This window comes from Bubalus bubalis, chromosome 9 (assembly GCF_019923935.1).
Source record: "Bubalus bubalis isolate 160015118507 breed Murrah chromosome 9, NDDB_SH_1, whole genome shotgun sequence".
In the NCBI taxonomy this organism is placed as follows: Eukaryota; Metazoa; Chordata; class Mammalia; order Artiodactyla; family Bovidae; genus Bubalus; species Bubalus bubalis.
In genome coordinates, this window is record NC_059165.1 from 22028605 (window position 1) to 22049556 (window position 20952).

Here is a 20952-nt window from a genome sequence, read left to right on the forward strand (position 1 = left end):
TGAAAACAACCCAAGTGTCCATCAGTGGACAACTGGTTTAATATTACATAGTATGTACACCGGAGAAGGCAATGGCACCCCACTCCAGTACTCTTGCCTGGAAAATCCCATGGATGGAGGAGCCTGGTGAGCTGCAGTCTATGGGGTTGCAAAGAGTTGGACACAACTAAGCGACTTCACTTTCACTTTTCACTTTCATGCATTGGATAAGGAAGTGGCAACCCACTGCAGTGTTCTTGCCTGGAGAAATCCCAGGGACGGCGGAGCCTGGTGGGCTGCTATCTATGGGGTCACACAGAGTCAGGCACGACTGGTGACTTAGCAGCAGCAGCAGTACGTACATACACACACACACACATATATGCACAACAGAGTATTACTCAGCCATAAAAAAGAATGAAAATGCCATTTGCAGCAACATGGATGGACACAGAGAATATCATAGTGCGTGAAGTAAGACAGATATCATATGACATCACTTATATCTGTGGAATCTAAAAAATAATACAAATGAACCTATACACAAAACAGAAACAAACTCACAGACAGAAAACATGATTACCAAGGGAAAAGGGAGGAGAAAGGGATAAATTAGGAGTTTGGGATTAACAGATACAAACTACTATACATAAAATAGACAAGAAACAAGGATCTACTGTGTAGCACAGGGAATTATATTCAATATCTTATAATAAAAGAAAATTATCAAATATATAACTGAATCACTTTGCTGTATATCTGAAACTAACACAGCATTATGTTAACTCTACTTCAGTTAAAATATCTGATTACCTTCCCCTAAGTCCAAATTTGCAATGAGTTTTGAAACCTTATAAAACATGGTTAACAACATCACTGGCCTCACGATGGTCAAGACTTGGTCCCCAAAGGCCATGATGGTTCCTGAGGATACTATTTTCTGTCTTGAGAAGCTCTAGTTCTGTTTCCTAGCTGTTTGTGAGAGGGGCATGGACACTCCACTTATATGCTTCTTGGATGAGTAATTCCAACTGCCTCTTCCATACTCACCTGTTACAGGATGTGAGGCACTCCCCAGATGTGGCACTAATGTGCCACATGCAAACACCAGTAGAGAAATGACTCCCAACACGCATCCTCAGAAGTGGCCTCTAATATTCAGAGGGCTGAGCGAAGAGCCACAAGAAGCCCAGTTATGAGTGTGCAGTGTCAGCTGACTGTCCTGAATCTAAAGGTTTGCTCAACCTGAAAAACTGCCAGAGATGTTGATTCTTAATTAGCAACACATAGCTCTTGAAAACTGAATAGCAAAGAGGTTCTAATTGCATGTCTTTAGTTTGTCACATACAAACTGTTTGGAAGTCCCAAGTTCCAAAACATTATGAAAAAAATCTTCCAAGAATGTATAGCAAGAGATAATTAGAGTACGAGCAAATTGGGGTTTTTTTATTAGGTTTTTTCTTTTTTTTTTAGCTCTATAGGTTAGAATAAATTCAGCTTTAAACAACGATCTATGGCATGTTAATTGATTTATCCCTGATGTTCTCATGAAGTTAGCAGGAATTTTGCCCACAGAAGAACCATCAGAAAGAGCTCTTTGCTAGGACCAAAAAATACTACCTATTTTCTATTTGCTGGGAAAATTAAGTTCATATTGTATGTAATAATAACCCATGATGCTCTCATTATTTAGCATGCAAATATTACTCCTTCGAGTATTTTCAAATAAAAACAAATGTAACTCAACTTTTAAACATGGGCAATTATGAAACTTGGATCTATTAGACTAGTAAGTAGAATAAAATTCCTAACATTAAAAATGAGGGAAATGTTGTATTTTTGTTTACTATACATCTCAATAGCCAAAGAGGAAAAAAAAATTATTTTTACTGAAGCATTTCCATCTATGAGGAGCTACTTCACACACACACACACCCTAATACATAGGGTGTGAGTGTGCAGCAGTTTCTTCCAGGAGAGCTAAGCATATGATAGCCATGATAAAGCATTGCTATACCAGAAATACAGCTCTGACATAGTGATATGTGACTATTCAGTGAGGAGAGTGTTCAGGATAACCCAATTTGAGAAGGCTGTGTTACAAGATCAGATTCTATTTTTAGGCTGGATGTTTCTAGACAGATGTTGAAAACCTATAAGGAGAATTTTAAAAGTATTATTACTGGTAAGTTATTGCACCCTTAATGTGGTCTGTACTGTGGCAACAGAAGCTTCAGGAAAACATCTTTTCTTTCTGTCTCTTTCTCTCTTTAAACTTTATTTATAGCCTTGCAAAAGACTAGCATTCACATAACCCGCCTTTGCAGGCGTGCCAGAAGATTAATGATATCGCAGTGTTCTTGAGAACAAAAATGTGTCTACCACTGTGTTGAATAATCTCTCCTTTCACACATTAAAAGTGAGATGAGGCCTACTTTAGAAAGCAAGGACAATGTGTCACAAAGAGTTAGTTGGCTTAAAGACATACCCGTATTGCTATCCTGAATCACAAATTGTTTTCATGCATGTTATCTTGAGAGTAAGAAAGCTTTTATCACCACTTTTTAAAAATTTACATAAAGCCTCAAAATCTGACTTATTCCAGCATTTTTTTACAATCTGTTGCTTCTAAGAATTGAAAATTTAGAGAAAGTTGTACACTGTGACCTCTTTTACCTCTACTCTCCTTAAATTCAGCTAGGGCTGAAAGCTATTTCAAGATTTAAATATTATAGATGCAGTCATTTATGTTAAAGCTACCTTTGCCTAATTTATAGTAATAATAATAAGGTAAATTTGATTGGAAACTTTCCTTATGCCATGGCATTTTAAGTGTTCAACATGAATTATCTCATTTAATCCTCGTGACAATCCTAAGATAGTTGCTGCTATTACCCTTTGATGGAGGAGAGAATTTAATGTCTAGGGAGACAGATGACTCACCCTGAGTTAGCCCTCTAATAAGCAACAGAACTACATCTCAAATCCAGGTCTTCAAAGTCAAACTCTTAACCACCATGACATAGTGCCTCTTGGGCTATATGTAATATAAACCTTTATTCAGCTAGGTAATACTTATAGATTATGTATAACTTCCAGGAATTTCATCACCATATTTATGTGCATGCCATATCCCAGTCACTGCCAGTGACTTTTGGAACTATAAAAGTGAGTAAAACACAGTTCTTGCTCTCAAAATGTACTATGGCCATGAAGCAAACTTAAGACTTTATCGGGCTCTAGTAACTCAGTTTTCTAGATTCACATGACATCCTATAAAACACTACAACTCACATCTCACACTGAATAGAATTCACACAACTACATGTGAGTTGAGGGATGCTTGCCTGTGATTATTTTATAGGCATTTTACTATTCATTAATACTGATGTATTTTTTCATAACTTATAGCCAGTATGTATTTTCTCAAAGTTTTGGATATTTTTGCCCAAGTTCTATGCCAATAATGCCTAAAAGTACTTTGGCCTTAATGGGGAACACAGAAAGGCAATCTAGGAAAGTAACACAATGTGGTAATAATAGAAGGTGTGCGAAGTGTTATGGGAACCAAAGGTTATTGCTTCACAGAACAAAAGAAATTTGAGGGAAATCTTGAGATATAAATATGATCTCACCAAGTAACAAAAACGACCATTTACAAAGCTATTGAGCTATGTGATGTCCAAAAAATGTCAAGTAATATTGTGTGACTTAAGAAGCACATTTTGGCAGCATGACAAGAACATAGGGATAGAAACTAAATACAATTCAATGTCTTTTCACTGTACATGTTTCCCCTTATCTGAAGGAATTTTTGATATGTATTATACTCTTCCTTCACTGTACTGAACAGCTTGTTTTTTTCTAAAGCATAATTCAAATGATAATTAATATTCTTTTTCAGACATCTTTATTGCCAATTTTCCTAAAGGAACTAGCTATACAGTTAATTCAGAATATTAAAACAAGTATTTATCAATTATTTAGGATTATACTATATATATTCACATATAAACATAGTATTTATAGTTTATATGACATATATAGTACAAATATCATTATATAATGTACACATGAGGCTTCCCAGGTAGCTCAGATGGTAAAGAATCTGTCTGCAATGCAGGAGACCTGGGTTCAATCCCTGGGTTGGGAAGATCCCCTGGAGAAAGAAATGGCTACCCACTCCAGTATTCTTGCCCCGAGAATCCCATGGACAGAGGAGCGTGGCGGGCTATGGCCCATGGGATCACAAAGAGTTGGACACAACTGAGCAAGTAACACTTTCACTTTTTTTCCATGTACACATAGTATGTAAAATATAAATATAGAATAGACAAAAATATAACTACAGAGTGTATTTCTGTGTATGTGTATATATATTATAAACTAAATATTCAGTTCAGTTCAGTCGCTCAGTCGTGTCTGACTCTTTGCAATCCCATGAATCACAGCACACCAGGCCTCCCTGTCCATCACTAACTCCCAGAGTTCACTCAGACTCATGTCCATCGAGTCGGTGATGCCATCCAGCCATCTCATCCTCTGTCGTCCCCTTCTCCTCCTGCCCCCAATCCCTCCCAGCATCACAGTCTTTTCGAATGAGTCAACTCTTCGCATGAGGTGGCCAAAGTACTGGAGTTTCAGCTTTAGCATCATTCCTTCCAAAGAAATCCCAGGGCTGATCTCCTTTAGGATGGACTGGTTGGATCTCCTTGCAGTCCAAGGGACTCTCAAGAGTCTTCTCCAACACCACAGTTCAAAAGCATCAATTCTTCGGCGCTCAGCCTTCTTCACAGTCCAACTCTCACATCCATACATGACCACAGGAAAAACCATAGCCTTGACTAGACGGACCTTTGTTGGCAAAGTAATGTCTCTGCTTTTCAATATGCTATCTAGGTTGGTCATAACTTTCCTTCCAAGGAGTAAGTGTCTTTTAATTTCATAGCTGCAGTCACCATCTGCAGTGATTTTGGAGCCCCAAAAAATAAAGTCTGACACTGTTTCCACTGTTTCCCCATCTATTTCCCATGAAGTGATGGGACCAGATGCCATGATCTTCATTTGGTGCAAAAGTAACTGCGGTTTTTGCACTGTTGAACTTTGTCATTTGATATTAGAATACATTCCTAAATAAATGCGGTTATGTTGTACATCATTTTAATGCACATTTCTCAGTTTATGGTTTCTCTGCTAATGACATTACTTGCTGTATATTTTATATGTATTTTAGACTAGGGAAATTATATCAGACAAAAAGCAAATTTGAGCAATTTTCTTATTCAAGTTCAAAAGCAGCAGAGACAATTTGCAACATCAACAATGCATTTGGCCCAGGAACTGCTAACAAACATACACTGCAGTGGTGGTTCAAGAAATTTTGCAAAGAGGACAGGAGCCTTGAAGCTGAGGAACGTAGTGGCTGGCCATCGGAAGTTGGCTACTACCAATTGAGAGGATCATCAAACATGATCCTCTCATAAATACATGAGAAGTTGCCAAATAACCCAACATCAATCATCCTATGGTTATTCAGCATTTGAAGCAAATTGGAAAGGTGAAAAAACTCAGTGAGTGCCCCATGAGCTGACCACAAATCAAAAAATATCATCATTTTGAAGTGTTGTGTTCTTATTCTATGCAACAATAGTGAACCATTTCTCTATCAGATAGTGATGTGCAATGAAAAATGGATTTTATATGGACAACTAGCTCAATGGTTGGACCAAGAAGAAGATCCAAAGCATTTCCCAAAGCCAAATTTGCACCAAAATAAGGTCATGGTCACTGTTTGGTGGTCTGCTGCTGGTCTGATCCACTAAGTTTTCTGAATCCCAGTGAAACCATTACACCTGAGAAGTATGCTCAGCAAATTGATGATATATACTGAAAACTGCAATGCCTCAGGCCAGCATTGGTCAACACAAAAGGGTCCAAATCTTCTATATGACAACATCCAACCACACGTCACACAACCAACACTTCACAAGTTGAACAAATTGACCTACAAAGTTTTGCCTCATCTGCCATATTCACCTGACCTCTTGCCAACTGACTACCATTTTTTCAAGCAGCTCGACAATTTTATGCAGAGAAAATGCTTCCATAACCAGCAGGATGTAGAAATGCTTTCCAAGAGTTCCTCAAATCCTGAATCACGAATCTTTACACTATAGGAATAAACAAACTTACTTCTCTTTGGCAAAAATGTGCTGATTATAATGGTTTCTATTTTGATTAATAAAGATGTGTTTGAGCCTAGTTATAGACAGATAGGGGGAAAAATGCAAACAGTGATAGACTATTTTTGGGGGCTCCAAAATCTCTGAAGATGGTGACTGCAGCCAAGAAATTAAAAGACACTTGGCCCTTTGAAGAATGCTGTGACAAACCTAGACAGCACATTAAAAAGAAGAGATATCATTTTGCCAACAAAGGTCCATATAGACAAAGCTATGGGTTTTCCAGCAGTCATGTACAGATGTGAAAGCTGGACCATAAAGAAGGCTGAGCACTGAAGAACTGACACTCATGAACTGTAGTGCTGGAGAAGACTCTTGAGAGTCCCTTGGACTGCAAGGAGATCAAACCAGTCAATCCTAAATATTCACTGGAAGGACTGATGCTGAAGCTCCAATACTTTGGTCACCTGATGCAAAGAGCCAGCTCACTGGAAAAGACCCCGATGCTGGGAAAGATTAAGGGCATAAGAAGGTGGGGGGGACAACGGATGAGATGACTGGATGGCATCAACAACTCAATGGACATGAGTTTGAGCAAACTCCAGGAGATAGTGAAGGACAGGAAGCCTGGTGTGCTGCAGTCCATCGGGTCGCAAAGAGCCGGGCATGATTGAGTGACTGAACAACAATGATCTAAAATTCATTCTCTGAAACTGCAATTATGTTTGAACCTATTATATATACACACACACATATATTTATTAAACAAATAAATCAGGGATTATACACACACACATAATATATAATACTTTATGTGCATAACTTTAAAATGACTTCTTAAATTGCAGAAAATGTCCACCGGAAAAAAAATGACCAAATTCTGTATTTCCCACTTAGAAATGTGACCAAAAAACTGACCCAAAAAATGCTTTTAAGATTAAATAGAAAGCTTTGAAGTAAAACAATCTGTAAAAGTAGGGAGGAAATCTACCCTGTAACTGTTTTGTTTTTTTTAAGTAGTTCTTTCCAAACTATTCAACACATTAAAAATAATTGTCTCCAATAGCTAGGTAGAGGAGTCTCTGAATTAAGTATCTTTTAAAATGCTCAAGTGAAGATGCTGTACTGAAAATAGAACCTAACTGAAATGATAACCAACCAAACAGAAACAATGGTATATCACGAGTTCAGAGCTATACCATCTGAGAACTCTTGCTGTAAATGGAAAGGAAATATTCGTTTGGCCAAAAAGTTCATTCAAAATATTTCATGGAAAACCATGAATAAACTTTTTGGCCAACCCAATACTATGGAATTGGGAGTTTATCATATACATAAGTTTTCTTTGTAAATAAAGCAGTAGAATAAAAGGGTGAACATGTATTTTAAAATACAGGCTGAAAAAAATTTAGGCCATAAAGTACCAAAAAATTAATATGAAAAAAGCATAAAGAACTGGAAAAAAAAAAAAACAACTCTCCTTTTCAAATTATAATGATGTGACGCCTCTAAACCTCTGCTTATTAAAATAAATAAACTGAATAAAGTATAACATGCATAACTGTAGACAGACAAGACTTGGGTTGCTTCCCAATGCCTAGATATTTGTGCTGAGAATAACACCAGGATTAAGTTATGTTGTTCTATCATTAAATGGTACATTACCCCAAGGCAACATAACTCAATGCTTTAAAATCTTATTCCTGGTAGAGTAGTACCCTCAGTTTAGCTGTACTGATGTTTTAATAAAATTCTGTATTCTCTTTTATTTAAAAAAGAAAAGCAAATCATGAGCTTTGACCCATTACTCAGTTATTCTTGCTTGAAAGTCATAGCCTAATATATATGCACTTATACATTTTTATCCTATACATTTGAAATGACTAACATTAAGCTAGATGCCAAGAATATAACCTTGAAACACACAGACATGAACTTTCCTCTTTTCGAAGGTAAGTGTAATAAGGACAAACACGCAAATGGACAATTGCAAAGCAACATAATACATGCTATGAAGCAAAAACTAAAGGGGTCATGAGAAACGTCAAGAGAAATGACTTGGAGGAATCAATGCCTAGGAAGGCTTTTTAGAGGAAGTGAAGTCTAAGCTAACACCTACAGTATTACTGTCAACTGAAGGAGAAAAGGGTGAAGGAATCAGAGAAGTTTTTTAGGCAGAGGAAATAGCGTCTGCAAAATGCCAGAGGTAGGAAAGCAGGGATTTTGTGCAGGTGGGGAAATTGGAGAGTTAAGCAAAGATCAGTTCACATAGGACTTAACATGTTGCATTAAGAAGACTGAATATTTTTAAGCTAGGGAAGAACATAAGTATACCTGCTTTGTGAAACGGTCTTTCATCTTCTCTATAGAGAACTGAAGACTAGAGGTGGAGAGACCCACTATGAAACTGTTGTAATAGGTCAGGCAAGAAGTGAATGAGAGTAGGTACAGTCAAGATAAAATGAGATTAGTGAAAATGAAAGTTGCTCAGTCGTATCCGACTCTTTGCAGCCCCATGGACTATACTGTCCATGGAATTCTCCAGGCCAGAATACTGAAGTGGGTAGCCTTTCCCTTCTCCAGGGGATCTTCCCAACCCAGGGATTGAACCCAGGTCTCCCACATTGCAGGTAGATTATTTACCAGCTGAGCCACAAGGGAAGCCCAAAACAAGAATTAAAAAATATTTAAGATGAATAATACATAGGATTCACACTGTATGTGGGTTAGTCCGGAGGAGGAATGGTAGAAACAAATATAAACCTCAGTTTGATGAGAAACTAGGAAGATAGTGGTACCATTTAATGGGAGTTGGGTAGCCGACAAGCCCAATTCTGAATGTGTTGAGCTACGAGAATATTCAGGGCATCAAATAGGGAATGGTTAGGAGACCAGTAGACACAGAGATCTGGTGCTCAGTATTGAGGTCTAGGCTATAAACAGAAATCTGGAAAGCCATCAGTTTACAATAGTAATTCAAATTCTGAAACTAAACGAGATTGGCCAAGGGGAATGGGTGAAGCAAGAGCAAAGTGTCAAAGGCTGAGCTCTGATAAAGTCTAACACTTAATGAATAAGAGGAACAGAAGCAGTCAAAAAGAAGTGTAATACAATTATGTAAAGTTTAAAAAATAAAATAAAATTAAAAAAATAAAATAAAACTCAAAAAAAAAATAAAATAAAATACTTTAGTGCTTTAAGAAACAAACAAAAAAAAGAACTGTGGAAGAGATGGAGAAAACCTGATGAAAGTAAGAGTAGGGAGAATTTCTGAACAAGAAACTCAACAGTGTTCACTACAGCTGAGAAGTCAAGCAATACAAAGATTAAGAGGTGTCCAACTTCCCTGTAGCTCAAATGGTAAAGAACCTGCCTGCGATGCAGGAGACCCGGGTTTGATCCCTGGGTTGAGAAGTTCCTCTGGAAAAGGGAATAGCAATCCACTCCAGTATTCTTGCCTGGAGAATTCCATGGACAGAGAAGCCTGATGGGCTACAGTCCGTGGGGTCGCAAAGAGTTAGACACAACGGAGTGACTAACACACATTCTCAGACAGGCCACCAAGTGACACAGAAGATGGACTATCTCTATTAGTGTACACACAAATACATATATGTGTATATACATATATATGTAGGTATGTGTATCTTCACATAATGACACACATACATTCAATCCTCATTAACAACATTATAGGGTAGGTACTATTATTATGCTCTTTTCAAGATGAGAAAATGGAGACAGAAAGCAGTAGCAATTTGTCTAAGGTCAAACAGCCAGTAAGTGGTAGAGGCAGAAACTCAAAGAGGTTGAGGACTTGAGTGGGAGGGGGTACAAGTAAAGATCAGGAGTGCACATAACTCTTTCCAGCAATATCACTGTGATTTTCTGGAAAGACTGCATATCTGGGAAATACTACCCATACCACGGACTAATCTCCAAGGATACCAAGTGGAGAAATCCTTTTAAAAACCCAGTGCATTTGAATGAAAGTGGTAATAACATGGAATTTTTTTTTTTCCCAATATACCCAATGCTCCTTAAACCAAAAATTTAAGTATAACCCTGCCTGAAGCTACTTCAAGAATCAATCCAACAAAATTCTCCAAAAGGATCCAAAGTAACTAGAATCTTGAACACTGAGTTTTAAATTCTTAGGATGTCTTTTTATTTGTTTTTAATTGGAGGATAATTGCTTAACAATGTTGTGTTGGCTTCTGCCACACATCAACATGAATCAGCCACAGGTATACATATGTTCCCTCCCTCTTGTCTTTATGAAGTATCAATTGTGTGTATGCATAATCTGTTAGAACACTCTGTTCATGCAGAAATATCTTTACGAAGCCAGGATATGTTAGACTGACTGGCCAATCTGCTTCACCAGGAAAAATGAATTAATGATAAACTGTGCAACGAGGAGGGTTTTTTGTTTTTTTTTTAGTATGGGTGCAACACCACTGATTTGTGAAAGAGAAAAGAAATTCCTCAATAATTTTCATTTCCAAAAACTTTGAGAATATTGTATAACCACACTCATCATCTACTAGTACCTTATTATAAACCATTGTTGGATGAAAAACCACACTAAAGTATTTGCTATTTACATGATTTACCACCCTCATATATGCAAATTCTACCATGGTATGAGAGTATGTTTATAATTACATAATCTATTTTTAAACAGATTTAGAAACACAAAGTCATCTCCGTAGTAAAGAAAATACGAAAAAGATACTTAGGTAAAATAGTTAAAATAATGATGGATCAGCAATTTTTGGAAAATTTAGGAAACTATTCAATTACACTTATAATTCCAATTTTCAATTTGGTAATCTGTTTTCTGTTTCTTCACTTAAAAAAAATTTTCATTTCTCAAAAAGAATACCAATAACGTTTGCAGTTGCCTCAAGATTTTTCTTTGGCCACAACTGCTATTTTCCATAATTAAATTTCCCAATGACAGTCCCATGAACTTTACTGTGAGGTTGGCTAGCCAAAGACACTGTCTTCTCCCCTCCCCAGATGAAGAACGTAAGGGATGCTGAACACAACTAAAGATGAAATTGGGAAAGACAATGACTTGTTTTTAACCACAAAAAGGCATAATAATACTTGGTAGAGCCAAAATTTTGGAATAAAATAAGTTCTCTTCCAATATTCTGAAATGTTACATTGGCCATGTCAAAATGAGGTTGCTTTGTCCCTAAGACAACCCTGATGTTCCTAAGAGTCACCTCCCCCCACCCCCTGCCCCAAACCTCACCACTCTACTAAACCTGGTCTGTCACTCCCCTAAGAGAGAGGTTATGATGCCCTCCTCCACTGACAAAAGACACATTGGGGGCTGGAGCCCTGCGCTTGGCTGCAGATCTTATTTTAGCCTTGGACACCTGATTTTCAAAGGTTACCTTTCCCAAATTAAAGGATGGGGCAGATAATGTGAGGGCTCCCCTGTGCTGACTGCAGTTTGCTTGCATAAGATCCTTTAGTTTCTCAATAAGAAACTATACTTCCAGGTGATAAATGGGTCAGATTCACAGAATATTGAAAGTGTGGGAGGGAGGTTGGGGGAGAGAGAGAGAGAGGCTTTCTTTTTTTTTCTATTTCCAGAATGTGGTATAACTGGGATACTCACAAGATTCTGGTCTAAAGAAAGAAAGAAAGCCAGGAAGTATTAGAAAAGTGTGAATATAACAACTGGGAAACACCTCTGTGATTTCTTTCCTTTTATTTTTCTACTATTAATACTAAGTATCTTTTGGTACTTTTTTTTATTTCATTGCTTTTAACTGCCTTCTATTTGTCTTCACCTATCTCCTCTTAAATGTAAAATACTCATAAATTGCCACTGTGGTTATGTGATTCAGTGATATCTATTCATAAATATTGATTCAGACAATTACCATTAGATTCAAGCATAACGTTCCAGTAGACAGACATCTACCTTATAAGAAATCTCACTCCTACCACTCACCTAGGACACAGAAAATCTACTGGTACTGCTCTTCCTTTATTCCAAGTGCTTATTACTGAGACTAGAGAAGGATTACCCCTACACCATTTCATTCCACAGTCAAGAATCCTCACTGAACACATGTTTCCACTCTACTCCCATTCTCTTTCTCTTCTGGCTGATGACTGAAGTTCTGAGTCTCAGGCCAAGCTACAGAGGAATGTAAAGGAACAGAATGGAGAAGGGGAAAAAAGAAGGAAAAACCTGCATAGAAGTTAGTTTTTTTTGAGTGAGGAATCGCTAGCTCACTTTTCTGCCTTCTAGTCTCATGTTAGTTCTGCCTCTTCTCGTGTTAGTGAAGGATCTATCTTCTTTTTGCTTTCTCAGTAAAAACCATCAATCTTAACAGAACCTTTCTTCAGCGCCCCAAATTAGCTTCAGTTTTTGCAATACAAGTTGGCATAGAAGACTCTTTTTTTTTTTTCCCAGAATGATATATGCAACTAGAAACCTGGTACTCTGAAGCCCACATTTTTCACTCATTAAAGACAATTAATAATCCACTTTGACTCACAAAAACTAAACCTTCCATCAACAATTTCTTCTTCCATTTCTTAAACAGAAGCTCTTACATATACCTGATGAGCACACTGATTATGACTCCAGGGTCAGCTGATGTGGACTCTATCTTAAAGGGAGTTCTTTGCAGGCTCATTACCTGTCCCCCAACCCCCACTCCAGGCTGCTTAGTCAATTTATAAAAAGCAGCTGTTTTTCAACCAATTACATCATATTGTTGACTACAGTACCAAGATCAATGCCAGAGAGAGGCAGATTTTTGGTGGATTGGCTCTGCATCCTGACACAGATATGACTTGTCTTTGTTATTGTATCAGCAGCATCTTAAAACCTAGAAGGAATCCATACAGACAGGCTGATCCACCCCCATGTCTTCACACTGTTAAAGGATTATTTTTCACATTTGCATTTGAGGCAGCTGAGGTTCAAAGAGGTTAAGAGACTTGCTGAATATGTTTGTTAAAAGGCAACACGTAGCCCGCACCTGCATGCCCTCTTACACATGGTACTGTATACTCTTCGTTATGCCCAGGAAAGACAAAGGAAAAAGGCCTGCTTCATACCGTCGGTAAGTTTGTCATCTTGAAAAAAGTAATCTTCTACACATGAAACCCCAAATATTATATTCCAGTGAGCAAATATACCAGCTACCTGACCTGGATTAAATTGTACCAATTTCTTGAAACCCTCAAAGTCTATTTTCATAAAATGAAGAAAATAGTAACTGTTTTCATAGAGCTTTTTGAGGACTAAATGAGTCAACATACAGAAAGCTCCTCCTAATCAGTGCCTAGCATATATAAACAGTAGCTACTCTTATTCATCAAATCTTGGTGAGTTACTTAAATTTCCCTTACAGCTTGAATGAGATATATTTAGCAAACACAAGATAAAGCACCACTTTCAACTGCATGTAGTAAACATGAAATACTAACTTGAGGAAGAGATCAGGTATGCAAGCGGCTTCATTAAGTGTTACATTATATGGCATAAACAATGGACTCAGACAAATGAGAAAGAAGGTTGTCAAGAAACATCCAGCTTCTGAGGCTGTGCATTAGAAATGAAAACTTGACTCTCTTATAATGTCCTCTGCAGTTACCAGATTTAGCCTGAAGTGACTCCATTAGATAGCAACACAATTTCTCTCCTACTAACTAGAAGCAGGCGATCCAAAATGCCTGACTTGTTTCAACACGTAGGATGGGACAGAGCTCAGAAGCCTGGATGCATGGTGTGGAGGGGGGCAGAAAACAGTTGCACCATGCATGTCCAAAAGACGCAGCTTATGGGTAGGAAAGATGATAAGAACAACAAAACCCTCCATATGCCAACCATTGTTCCCACGGAAGGCTCCAGAAGCTCAGGGGAGACCTCTTCGTCTGGTCCTTCACTGGCCAGTGCAGGAGAGGCACAACCTAGGGACGCAGAGTTGTTTATCTTACCTTCTAATGTGGTCTATTTCACTGTGTGTGGTGTAGGGACTGCTTCGGCTGAACCCCGGTGTTCGAAGATCGTCTACATGATGTCTTATTCATGAAGAGCTAGCTCTTTACCGCGAGAGAAGGCGGACTGCCGAACCACCTAGTCGCCATCTTGATGCTGCCGCTCTCCCAGCTGCAGGTGATAAACCCAGCGCCTTCCTTTCTTTCAAATGCTATCTTCATGGGCAATTGAAGACACCAGGCCACCAGATCATTTTTATTTTTAACCACTCCCTCCATCCAACTGTGGCTGTCCAGTGCTTGTGCCAGTTGACCCAACCGCTTTCCTTGAAGCTCTACAAAATAAGCCCCATTTCAAAGACTGGGTTTTTTAATTTCTTGGTAAATGAAATTCCTTTTATTGGTGGAATTTGGCCATTTCTACTTTCTGCTCATGCCGGGACTGAATTCTAACAACAGTTAGCCAGAATTTATAAAACTGCATTTTTACAAGGGGACCAGTATCATTATAGCTCAGCATTCTTTTAAGAAGGTGGGTTCAGATGGGATATAACTTTGTTGGAACTCATTCACCCCCTCAGCTACCTAAGCGTCCTGAGCAGAGAGCAGTGAAGTGGCTAGGAGATGCTCACTGCCACCATTCGGGGTTCTGTCAACCTCTTTATTTCAGCTCCTCTGCATACAGAAGAACAATTCATACCCTTGCTAAAGCCAGAGAAGTGAAGCATCCAGAGATATTGCTTTCCAATAAAGTAATAATGTTCCATTAGCTGTTTGCTGTTACACGTTTTACCACAGACAGCTCTTCTTTACGCTGCCTGCCCGTATGTGGCCCTGTGATAAATTTTATCAGTGGTCAGCGGGACAGGGTGCAAGCTGGGCAGGAGCACAGTGGCTTTTTATCTAGCTTAGTTCCCTCTTCCATGCCCCCCACCCAAAGCGGCATTTTCTGGGCGTAATTTATGTTGTGGCATTTCTGTCAGTAGATGTGGGGTCAGCAATTTGTGTTCCTAATGGAAGTTTACATGGAAATGAGATACTTAGCCACAGAATCAAATTAAAGATGGGATAAAACTAATAAAAATTGTACAGCAAAGGTGTTTGTGCCTGCTTATATCTATAAAAAAGTTTGGTTTTTTTTTTTAATGAGGGTTGTCTTTTGCTGGGGAAGTTTGTTTTCCGTGTCTAAAGTACTAGTATAAATAATATGAATAGAGTTAAAGCTAAAATTGTGTCAGCGCTTATATTAAAAGCTGCTACATTCCAGAGGCCTTATAGCACTGGGATAATATTTTAAATTAAAATGATATTTAAAAGTTTTAGAACCCAGAATGTTTAATCAAAACCTGTGGTATTTGTACCTTGGGAAAAAATATGTACATACGATGTATATTTTTTTTAAGTTAAAAAAACAGCTCAGTGCAAATTTTATTGGAGAAATGATTTCCCTGAATAAATAGTCTTTGTCCCCCATATAGTTTGCCATAATAAGATTTTCAATAATCCCATTGCAGGATACTGAGAGTATTTAGAAATAGCTGCATATTGCATTAGAAATGAAATAGAAGCATTGTTTAGACTTCTTAGCAAAAGGCCCCTGAGATAGCCCGAGCTCTAGTTATTTAGACTCTCAACTTCTCCATCTTAGAAAGAGCTTTTACAGAAATGGGATCCTTATTCACTCTGAGAGCAGACAGTGGGGGCACAGTTAGTGTCCTTCCATGCAAATGGCAACCCACTCCAGTGTTCTTGCCTGGAGAATCCCAGGGACGGGGGAGCCTGGTGGACTGCCGTCTCTGGGGTCTCACAGAGTCGGACACGACTGAAGCGACTTAGCAGCAGCAGCGGCATGCATCTACAACCTGTCTGTTCCTGGCTCTTTCTTTTCCTCATAGAGCACAAATTCGCAAGAAACTGAGTGGCTCATAGGCATCGTGAATCCTCTAAACAGAGTTTTGCTATATTATCATAGGGAGCTTCCTGCCATTGAATTAACAACAGATTTTTGTCGCTTAAATTTCCATGTGTTTCTAAAGTATTTTCTTAAAAGATCTTAATGGCCTTTTCTGCCTTAACTAAAATTTCCTAGTCTATCCATTCATCATATGGACTGTATCTTTGAATATTTGCTAATATTTTAAGCTGAACATGAAATAATGGTTGTGTTTTGCATAAAAATGTTCAGAAAGATTTACTTCCGTGAAGGATGTCTGTATTTCTGAACCAGTTTTCCTCAAGTCACACTGGCGAGAAAGACTTGCACTCCATTAGTTGAATATTTTCACCCTTTTCAGATGATTTAAGGGCCTGTCCTTAGTAATTTTGATTAAAGACGAATGTTTTAAAACTCGGTCCCAGTATCCAAGGTGTATCCCCCAGCACCCTGCTAGGATTCTGAATAGACAGCAGAGCAGCATACACAGTTTACACATACCAAAATGCCAATATATGTATTCAGCTTTGTAAATATGCCTTTAAAAATACCTCGCCGTATTTAGCCACTCCTAAATATGTATTTACACAAGTCTACACACTGTAAGTGTTTACCTGGGAGACAGGAAAGGTCTCTTTGGTAAATAATATGGGTTTTATAGCCTTTCATGAAGGAATTTTTTGTTTGCTATGTTAAAAAAAAAAGGCATCTCCTCTCAGTTATAATTTAATAAATTTTTTCTTTCCCTGTAAATTTACAGCATAGCACTTGAGGTAAAGCTTTGCAATGTTAAAAAAAAAAAAAAAAAAGACAACACTGGTATTAGCTTTGGGTACAGAGTGGCTTTGATTCATTTTGCTAAAGACTATAGAGAGTGCAAAACATGGATATGATTTCTGAAAAACAGACAAATAAAAATAACCTGTCAGGTATATTTTAGAGCTAAGGCTATCGAGTAACTACCTATTTTTTTCGGATTAAAAAAAACCAGAAACTCTAGGAAGATGTAAATGATTTAAACTATCTTGCCCTGAATTTTCTAGATCACTGCTTAAATTTACACTTTCTCTTACATGAATAGATGTTGGTTAAATATTTTCAACTTATAAACAAAACTGTGTTAAATCTAAGATATGAACAAATTCTTCCAGAAAAGCAGCACTGCCCACTACACCAGTCCAAGGACAGAAAATTTTCAGTGCTTACTCTAACTTGCAAATACATGGCCTTGAGCAATTGAGTTGATCTGACTTAGGGTTCTGAATTTGTAAAATTAGGCTGTGACCTACCATAGACCTAATGAATGATGGATCTGTATTCAGATATTAAGTACTGAATACTAATAGCAAAATTTTGTCTTTTTTAAAAAGGTTCATTTTTCTTTTCTTTTTTTAAATTGAAATAACAAAGTGAAATAGAACATGATGCTTAAGAATTAAAGGCATGTCCCATTACTTGGTAGGTGCTCACAATTTATTCACCATTCTCCTCCCCACCTTTACTCTCCCCTGATTAAGGCTTTTGAAATCACTTAACATTAAGCAAGTGACATCAGCTTTTGAGAGCCACTTCAGGGTCCCAGAAATGGATATGGCTTAGTTTGGAGTCCATTTTTAAAAGAGAGGCTCTCTGAAGGGATCACTCTCCTCATCAGCTCACTTCCTTCTAGGAAATAAACGTGCAGGATTTCCAGCTGCTTGTCACTGGAACCACTGAAGATTTTCCTGTCATCATGGACTTAGAGACCTAGAAGAGAAGAACAACAGGAGAGAAGCCCCTTACATCAGTTCTAAAGATGCTTAATAAATTACAGTTTTGCATTTAAGGAGACTCCTCTTTCTTTGTTCTACATGTTTCAAAAATGTTCTCTTTCAGGATTTTCTGTATATGAGTGCCTGTACACAGAATGTTTGAGCGTGATTTATGTTCAGGTGGTGGGAAATGTGGGCATATTTGGCAAGTCCAGATATGAAAAATTTCAGACACTTTTCAGGAGAGAAACATATCAATTTTTTAATGGGCCTAATTATTTTACCCCCAACATAAAATGCTGGTTGAAATTTGTCAGTGCAAAACAGGTGCTTACATACTTTCCTATCTCATCTCTAAATGCAGCTTGGAAGAGATCAAGTTTATATATATATAACATACATATTTTAAAAATAGGTGTGAAACTGTTTACGTCTCAGATTCAGATGTTTTAAGATACTTTACTTTTAAGTCTTTTTCTTCCATTTATTCTCAAAATGTTGAAGGATACATCCTATTATAAAAGAATAAAACAATCCTTTAAAAAATAAAATTATGATTTGTTTTACCCTTGAATGTGCTAGAAATTTAAATACAATGATGTGCTTGATGAACATGGAACAAGGGGTTTTGCAACTAGGTCACCAATTCAAATTTGATCCAGAGAGTACTGAATACCCTACAGCTGTCTATTATGAATTTCTAAAATGAGTGCAACAAATAAATATCTGATTATATTTCCATACAGATTTTATACATACTCTACTAATTGAAATGGAGCATAATGTGCTATTTGTGTATTCAGCTTACACTTTTGAAAATTTTTCTGTATCATCTAACATTTTCGCAAAAGGAATAGTAAATCCACTGTCATGCTAATGATACCCACGCATATGTCCCAAAGGACACAATATATTCCGCACCTTCTGAATATGGACCGAGAAGATATAATTCTTTCGGCTCCATTGTAGATTTCTCACACACCCATGGACATGGCAGACAAGAAGGATCGCTCCTGTGTACAGCAAATTCATCCTGGCCATGATGAATGATGTTCCAGGGTACTGCAAGAACTAACAGATGAGCAAAGTCACTAACCATTGTGTTGGCATCTGAGTCTGTAGGAATAGTACTGCCTTCTGTCTCTTAATATCTCGCAGACATTTGGCAGGGGGAGTACAATTTCTATTCATTTACTTCTGACCAGTCATTCCACACCTTATTCCCGCTAAGACTCAGGCACACGTGTGGAGTGCCATAGTAGGGAAAAACACCTGCTCTGCTAAGAACTGCCCCTCCATCTCCCTGCCTGTCTTCCTGGAAACAAAGATGTGCACTTTGACTCTCTTCCCTGAGGGTTCTTTCCTGAAACTATGACAAGATTTCAGAATTCTTGAGTTTGGCTGGAAACTGAGACCTGCATTTGTTGAGGTGAAGGGAGAATGTGAAGGGGGCTCAGCTAGAATTAAAATCACAAGCCTTCATGTGGCTGCCAAATGTAATCTTAGAAGTACAGTCTCTATAATTCCTAGGTGGCAGTCCCACTGTAGTCTATACTGTTGAATCAGCCCTAGATGTATTTGCTTAGATCTTAATGCTACCTTGTAAGGCTGCACAGAATTCAGGGAAGAGAATATAGCTTCATAAGGGAAATACAAACATATCCTATAGAGCTCAGCTAAAAGCACTGGGACTGCTTAGAAAAAAAAAAAAATAGAAGGAATTTGAAATCCCCTTTAAATATCTCTGCTAAGCAGAAGCTGTGTTAGGCTTATTCTGTATGGAAGCGTCATGGGATGGAGACTGGCTGAATATTAAACACTTACTCTAAGTTGTGCTGTCCTAAGAAGGAAGACTCACTGCCTCAACAGAACTTACGCTTCCAGGCACAGGCTAGACGGTCCCTTAGGAATTGGGGCAGCTGACCTCAAAGCCTCTTTCCAGTGCCGAAGCTATATGGATATGTAAAACCAAATCACCTGTGGAAGGTCCAAAGGTGCTCATGGAGCAGTGTCAGGATACTTGAGAGTCAGGCTGTATAGTCTGGCCATTCAAGATGGCTGTTCTCTTGCTCTTTGTACATTCCCCTGGTCAACCAGACCCTGCTTCACCTACAGCCTGCCCCAGCAAGTGCTTGCTCTAATCCTTAGGCCAGAATGGCTTCACCTGCTAGTTTCTTAAAGGGAAACATCTGCCCTAATAATGGTCATTAATCTGAGGAGCTATGAGAAATGTGTCCAGCTGCTGGTTTCCCTGGTAACTGGTGAGCCAACCTGATGTCAATTCCTCCTACAAATGGTAGCCTCCTCCTTCCTTGAGTAGTGAAGATTGCTGTCATGTCCTGCCTGCTGCCTGCCATACATGGAGGGGTATTGCTTTAAGACCCATCCGTTTCAGATGTGTAAGACCCCTATCCAATAAACCACTGACTTCTCTGTCTCTGTTTCTGGGCTCTTCCTTTGGTCTCGAGGCTGGGCAAGTACAGGGTGTGCAGGCCTGTGGGGTACAGCCCAACACATGCCAACCAGGCATAGTCTCATTTTGGTCTAAACCCAGGACTTATTTCAAGGAGGATAAATTCCCAGCAGTGAATGTGACTGTAGAAAGAACATGGGTTCTACAATCAGAGATACCCCGATTGAGAATCCTGGCTCTTCCATTATACTATTGTGTACCTTTGAGGAAGCAATGAACCTAAGAATATCAGTCATAAAACTGGGGATTATTATTCCCAAGTCCCAGGGTAGTTGTGAGCATAGAAAATCATCTGTACACTGCCTGGTATATGCAGTAGGTATTTATTGATGCAGGCACATAATTCTGTGGTACAGACAGTGGCCTAAAAAGCCCACTTCTAGACATCATGGGCAAGGATGGTCATAATTACTGTAAGTTCTGAAGGCACTGAGGTATGATGATATGTGTCAATTGCCTACTTCCTAAAAGGCACCTTTTCCCATCAGGAATACACCCATGTATGTTAATGTGGACAAGGAAAAAGATCCTACTGTGGAAATTGTGCTATAAACACATAAAATGTGGTAAATGAAATAATAATCACAGTGATGAACTTTATCAAAATTTACATGAAATGAATAATGCAAAGGCAGAGGAAATTATTCTCTATGA

The 20952-nt window shown here is 38.3% G+C and overlaps 1 long non-coding RNA gene across 1 annotated transcript in view; it reads right to left on the reverse strand.

Annotated features, from left to right (window-relative positions):
- Positions 1–15317, reverse strand: part of LOC123334989 — a 129269-nt gene extending 113952 nt beyond the window's left edge. The window contains exon 1 of the long non-coding RNA XR_006553179.2: positions 14142–15317. This is a non-coding gene — a long non-coding RNA (uncharacterized LOC123334989). The remainder of the gene's footprint in view (positions 1–14141) is intronic.
- Between the last annotated feature and the right edge of the window lie 5635 nt (positions 15318–20952).